This window comes from Podarcis melisellensis (genome assembly GCF_964234715.1).
Source record: "Podarcis melisellensis genome assembly, chromosome: 4".
In the NCBI taxonomy this organism is placed as follows: Eukaryota; Metazoa; Chordata; class Lepidosauria; order Squamata; family Lacertidae; genus Podarcis; species Podarcis melisellensis.
In genome coordinates, this window is record NC_138531.1 from 69,692,179 (window position 1) to 69,699,454 (window position 7,276).

The 7,276-nt window shown below is 41.3% G+C and overlaps 1 long non-coding RNA gene across 1 annotated transcript; it reads right to left on the reverse strand.

The window, feature by feature from the left end:
- Window positions 1-982: 982 nt before the first annotated feature.
- Window positions 983-6,787, reverse strand: LOC309368482. The gene is made up of 3 exons (XR_014167774.1): window positions 6,635-6,787; window positions 1,855-1,960; window positions 983-1,112 (listed from the first exon to the last, which is right to left on the reverse strand). It is a non-coding gene; the product is annotated as an uncharacterized lncRNA (long non-coding RNA).
- Window positions 6,788-7,276: the final 489 nt, after the last annotated feature.

Sequence of the window (7,276 nt, forward strand, 5' to 3'; positions counted from 1 at the left end):
CTAATGCTCCTCTTCCGATACTTAAAAGAAAGCATGAACATTGCATTATAACTACAATATATTCTGGGAAGTTGCATGTTCACTATGCATTTGGATACCTTCTTAACTTAGTGTAACCATATTTTGCTTAATGATGTCTGAGATCAAGGAGGAAGTTTTCAGCTTCCAAATCTGCACTGATTTTAAGCATTGATTTCAAAACTGCACTGATCTCTTGGTTTCTTGGAATCTCCAATATATACCCGGTATAAGTATGTCAGAGAATTGTAAAGGCTTTTGCCAGTCCACCATTTTATTCATTGTTACCCAATCTAATACCCACTAAATGTTGCTGGACTACAACTCCCATCATGCCTAACAATTGGCCATGCTGGCTGGAGGTAGTGGGCACTGCAGTCCAAAACATTTAGAGTGCACCATGTTGGAGAAGGCTGGTTTTGGTTGCACCCACACCATACATCTAAAGCACTCTTATAACACTTTTACAGTCATGTCTCCCCCCTCCCCCAAATCCTGGGAACTACAATCTATTGACGTTGCTGGGAATTGTAACTCTGTGAGGGGTTCTCCTAACAACTTTCTGCGTCCTTAAGCAACTAAACAGTTATGCCAAATGAAACAGGTCTTGTGAGTGATTTGTGGCAAGGTGAATAATTAAGAGAAAATAGCAATGCTCTATCCTTTTCTCTGCTCCCTTTCAAACACAATTTATTGTAAATGAGAAACAAGTATTCTTGTCATAGCTGAGAATCTTCTGAGAAGCACACATGATCCCTTAGAGTGACAGCAATTAAATATGCAAGGAAGGGGTAAAGAAGAATATAATAAACAATCTTGTGTTGATCTTGCAGAATCTTTTGTATCCAAAACAAGAATATGAATAATTGAAGGTGTAATTGAGTAAGCAGTTGATGAGAAGCTCAAGGGGTGATTTTTTTTAACGTCTCCCCAAGATATAATACTTGAAGAACACAGAACACACTGAAATATTAATTTATATTTATTATTTATTTGAAGTGTTTTTACTTTGCTCTTCAGGCGAAAAGGCTCCCAGATCAGCTCAGAAACAATCAGTAAAAAAATAAGACAGTCTCTTCCTTCAGGATTGTCTTCTAAAAGAAATGATAAAAAAGGATAAAGGGATGAGGAAGGAAGAGGAAAGCTGGAAAACTCAGGCAACAATTCTTAAGGTTCCTTAATAATCCTTATGACCAACTGGAATGGAAGCTGTTTAGAAAAAGAAGCTGGCCTTTCAGCAGATCCCAGAGTGCCCCTGATTCCCTTTGCTGCAGCCTGAAAGAATGACCGCTGCTATGTGGACAGTTGGGAGAGCAGAAAAGAGGTTCACCAGAATTAGACAGAGCCACAGGGCTTCCTAGCCTGGGAAAGAAGTTGCATGGATTGGAAATAGATATGTCCATCCTTAGACATGAAACGGTGGCATTAGATGCCCTATGTATGAGCATCCCCTGTTTTACACATCCCCACAAGCATATTCTTGTAATGTGAAACTGCCACATTTGCTGGAGCCACCGCCATCTCTCGAATTCCATCAGCAGAACACCGTACAACAAGCATGTGAACTTTCCTCAATACAAATTGCTTGAAGGCTTCCCATATGCTTCTGGTTGGCCACTGTGAGAACAGAATGCCGGGCAAGTTGGGTCTTTGCTCTGATCTAGCAGAGCTCTTTTTATGTTCCTAACTATGGGCAAGTGTGAGACTGAGCATGTTCATAAGCAGAAGCCCACTCTGCCAAATAACTGTCCATTTGTTAAAAAAGTAAATATTCAACCAAATAGCATTGTAGAGTAGCATTGTGGAATGATAACAATTTAATAATAATTCACCTACCTTCAGATGTGTTTTGGTAAATCTGGATACTATCTTTTTTTCTGGGAGTTTCTCTTGGAAAGCTGTCATCTACACCCTTTCTTGGAAATTGAGTAATTGATCAAAACTGGGGAGTAAGGAGGAGTCAAAATTGAAACAGAAAATATTTTGATAATATTCGTATGAGTCACCTTGCGCATGATTTGAAGGCAGGAAAGTAAGTAAGAAGGGGAATGCACAAAAAAGATGTAGAATGATTTAATAATGTTTCTTCTCCCCTCATTTTTATCCACACTGGAAATTTAGAAGCCTTATTCAGGTTTTGAGAGGAAATAGTTCTTCCGAAGCATCTTAGCTGTATTCTTTCTGATCGTGTCATTTGCTGTACATCCTTCAATGGAATGATAAGCTTGAAGCCCTAATAAGGAGAAATTATAAATAAGAAACACAATAAGAAATATATACTTCCTGTTTGTAGAATATGCTTCCTCTCTCTCACTTTAAAAAATATGGTCTGCCGTAGTCGAAACAAAATAAAAATAAAAATTCCTTCCAGTAGCACCTTAGAGACCAACTAAGTTTGGTATGAACTTTCATGTGCATGCACACTTCTTCAGATACCTATCTGAAGAAGTGTGCATGCACACGAAAGCGCATACCAATAACAAACTTAGTTGGTCTCTAAGGTGCTACTGGAAGGAATTTTTATTAATATTATTTTGTTTCAAAAATATGTCACATAGACAGTGGCAGCACTAAATAGTACATCTCATTACTATTATGCAAAAGAGTATAGGTGGCAGGATACAGGAAGGAGGGGGAGCAGCAGCAGGCAGACAACCAAAGTCCAGCTAGGGATGGGCAAATCTGTCAATTCTGGTCCCGTCCCCCCATCCCCCAGGCTTAATTCCAGTTATTCACAATTCACATCATCAGCAGTTTAGTGCACACATTTTTAACACATTCTTGTACGCACTTTTGCCTAACTCACACTTTCCCCTGTATATTTGTATATTTTCATCAATATATGCTTTTTGGTGTGCACCTTACCCCAATATATGTGTCCTTGATCACAACACCTGGCTGGAGAAATGCATTGCAAAATTCAGAGAAGTGTGAATTTCCAAGGGTGACCATGTTGCCGTTGGAGTACAGATGCGGGGGGGGGGGGATGTAACTGATGTGGCTTCTTCTTTAAATGTAAACTAAATTTCTTCTACATCCCTACCCAGAACACAGCCATTTCTTCCCTCCCCCCTCAGGAAAAAGATCTCAAGTTCTAGATAAAGTTGGCTTGTGGGACAATAACCCTTTTCTCATCGCCAAGACAGGCAGCTTGTATTACTCAGAATTCTTCTTTTAAAAAAATGTCTAGGAACTCACAGTCCTTCAGTCTGAGCAAGTTTGGCATTGCTTGCATTTATGAGAGTGAGACTAGACATTCAGACTCTAGCTCCAGGGTCTGGTCTTTAATAAGAACTCTTATCTAATGACTGCGAATGAGCTCCAGAGATGTTGCATTAGTTGGGTTAATTTGTCTCTCCAGTGCCATCACACAGACTGGTGGTGAGCAGATGTGCAGGGACTGGCACATCTCCTAGGGCAGAGTTGAAGAGTCAGACTAAGGAGATGCTTTGGGATAAATTTCAACCCCTACGCTATCATATCCAATCGGCCCTTTTTATTGCTAGTTGCTTGAACTGGCCAATGGGTGGGATGGCAGGACAATGCACTCTTCTGGTCTTTTATCAAGTTACAGTGGACTGGCCTTTCAGACATCTTACTGCTCCTACCCATTGATGGACTTCAACTAAATGATTCTATTTTTATAGGACTGGGAAGGACTTTTCCTGGACAGCTACAGTTGGCTCAATAATGTGGTTCCAGGATAATTTGTTTTCCTCATTTCTGAGTTTGCCAAATGTGTTAAGGATTTGAGATGAAGCACAGCTTTCATAGGTGGCCGTGGTGGGGGGCACCAGTTGGGCCTGAGTTCAATTCAATATGAAAAGAAAGGGGAGGGTTTAAATTCAGCTCCAAAATTGAACCCCCCTGAAGTACTTAAAACTTGGGTGGAGAACTTTTCAACGCAAGGGCTGCGTTCCCTCATGGGCATCCTTCCAGGGGTCACATGCCAGCAGGGGGCAGTGTCAAAGGTAAAATGGGTGGAAGAGCCGGTGTGACTTTTACGCTATATAGTAGATTGCATGGGGACGTAGGGTGACGTTGTGGTGTAAACCACTGAGCCTAGGGCTTGCTGATTAGAAGATCGTGGTTTGAATCCCTGTGACTGGGTGAGCTCCCATTGTTCAGTCCCAGCTCCTGCCAACCTAGCAGTTCAAAAGCACGTCAAAATGCAAGTAGATAAATAGGTACCACTCCAGTATTTCTGTGCACTGCTCTGGTTTCACCAGAAGCAGCTTAGTCATGCTGGCCACATGACCCAGAAAAACTGTCTGCAGCCTAACATTGGCTCCCTCAGCCAGTAAAGTGAGATGAGCACCGCAACCCCAGAGTCGTTCGCGACTGGTCTTAACTGTCGGGGGTCCTTTTAGTAGACTGCATTTCAGCCATGCAAAAGTCAAAGCTGCTGCTGCTTCCCTCCATGAGGAGGTCTTAGGGTGTCTTTCCTCTATCCAGTCAAGGACTTGACAAGGACAGGTTTAGGGAGGGATGTGAGGCGTGGCAATAAACCCATGAGCTGTATAGAGAGGCCTGAGTTTTTCCTAGATTACCGCAAAGCTTAATAAAAGGTTTATTGTGATCACATTCTTTCGAGATGGAGCATAGGATTGCAGACCGACTCTGTTATAAATGTTTTGCTGTGCTGTCTAGTGAACTGAGACATTTTTAAATCTAGCTGCTTTACAGCAATTAATGCAAAAGTCCAAAATAAAGGTAGGGACTATTTGCGTATATTTTGTTTTTCTTCTGGTCTTGCCTGCAAAGTGCCAGAGATAAAAATTCAGCCTGGCAGCAGATGAGAAAATAGTCAGTCTCTTCATCTCTGTTTTGGAGGGGAACATGAGATCTCATTATTCACCCCATTTTTAGTGTAGATATGCCTTTTGGCTAGCTTAGTCAAAGCAACCCTAATTGGGTCCTGTTTTCTGTTCTTAAAATACTTTGGGGTTTTTCTTTTAAAAAAATGTCTGGGGAGCCACTCCCTGGTTGATATTGGAACAATGCAGGTCATTGTTTGGCTGCTCAAGCAATGAGCAATACAAGCTTATCATGAATATTTGGCAGACTGCCACTTGAGAGCCTAAGAGCTCTTTTTTCTTTTTAAGCAGAGATCTGATTTGGTCAGAAGGGGTAGTTTATGAGTAGTTTCTGAGACCATCAAGAAAATCAGACCCCCTTGCTTGCTTGTCTCCTGTTATGCCTTCCGAGTTCTATTTCAGAGCTCATGCATTTTTTTTCTGAAGTCACCTTTATGTCATTTTATACTTACTCTGTACAGATCCATGGCTGTCACATGGAGAAAGGAACAAGATTATTTTCTCCTGCTCTGGAGGCTAGGACCAGTACTGATGGCTTCAACTTACAAGAACGGAGATTCTGACTAAACACCGGGAAGAGCTTTCTCACAGTAAGAGTTGTTTGACAGTGGAACAGACTCCCATGGTGGACTTCCCTTCCATGGATGTTTTAAAGCAGAGGTTGGATGACCATTTATCTAGTTGAGATCCCTGCATTGCAGGGGGTTGGACTAGATGACCCTCAGGTCCCTTCAAACTCTACAATTCTATTATTCAATGATTTTATTTTGGTAGGCTGATAGAAAACAAGGATTAAGATTATTTCCCTACCTTGTAAGGGGGGGGGGGAGAGAAAGAGATGTTTATTTATGCACAAGTATAGGTCTATCTGACACTACATGCCAAACTGGCTGGAGTCCTAGAACTTGTCAGTTATCCTGTGATAACAATAATTGGACTCAGCCTGATCCCTGATTTGCTTAAAAGTTCAAGAGATTAAAGAGTCATTTAAGTGAATGGGGTGCTGCAGGAAGATATCACTTCTAGACAGATCAGGGATTCTTTACTCTCCTATCTTCCATCCTTGGATTAACTGGTCATGTAAACAATTTTGTTGTTGTTTAGTCGTTTAGTCGTGTCCGACTATACCTGTGAAGAGATCCAAGATTTAGAACCTCAAAGCCAAAGTGAGAGCATTTGGGTCAAAAGTAAGGGAGAGAAGAATAACAGTGACCTCATTGTGGGAGTTTACTATAGATCCCCAAGCCAAACGGAGGACATAGATGATGCCTTCCTGGAACAGATGGCCAAGCCATACATCACTACTGGGAAAACCATAGCTTTATCTACACAGACCTTTGTCGGCAAGGTGATGTCTCTGCTTTTTAAGATGCTGTAAACAATGGCAGTATGTTATACATGCAAGAATAACATCTACCTATAGCCCTAGGCGATGGTGGCTGGTGTCCATTGGGACTGGTAGGGCAAGTAGACCAACAGGTTGTAAGTAAAAAGTCAGGCCAGTGGGAGCAGGGTGAGGTTGGTGCAGTAGTACTCCACCCTAAAAGACCAGACTTTACTAGCCTTAGGAGGTTGTGGAGCTTCTTTTTCTGTGGGATGTAAGCTCTCATCATGCGTTCTCACCCCATGCAATTCCAGTCTCTCTACTCTCTAAGTGACTCTGAACCTTGGAGACTGTCAGGTTTCTTTCTGCTAATGTGCAAAGTTCACATTGAGCTAAATAGTGCAATTGCATTGGAGCGCAGCCACACATTCAGTTTACCCCCAGAGGCCACTCCTGAAAGGACCTTCTGACTTACCTACAGTCAAGGTGATTCAGTAGATTTCCCCCATCTTTTTATTGTAAGATGGAGATGAAATGGCAATTCAAGTGAGGAATATTCTGTACGAGAGCCTGAATTGTCCTCTGGAAAGGCATTCAAAATTTTAAAAGCAGTACACTTCTAGGTGTTCTTGAATGACATCTGTTGAAAGGAATGGAATCGCTTAGGCTTCCTTGATTGTGGCCATGGTGATTAATGGATCGACTTTTACAACACCAAGCAATGCATAATGTCTATATTTAGATGCAATGCAAAAAATGAGAGGAATGTAGATATGCTTGTTCCAGTTCATTTTCAGGGACGAGAATGAGTTTCTATGACTTTGAAATGCTTTTGATTTCTGTTTGTTCCTATTTACACTTCAAAAATAACTGAAACTACAAGGATTTCTTTAAACAGATATAAATCACATCTACTCAGGATCTTTATTTTGTGGCAATGCAGTACCCGCATGTCAAAATATTTATTTTCACTTAGTTTAATCCTGCTAAATGTGGAGGTTTGCTTTGCTAAGTTAGTGTCTTGTTGTAAACACATTCTAATATAAAGGGTGGGATGGAGAGAACATGGTTTCTGGCACTTCATATTTGCTCAAAAGCCAACCAACAACTGTGGATC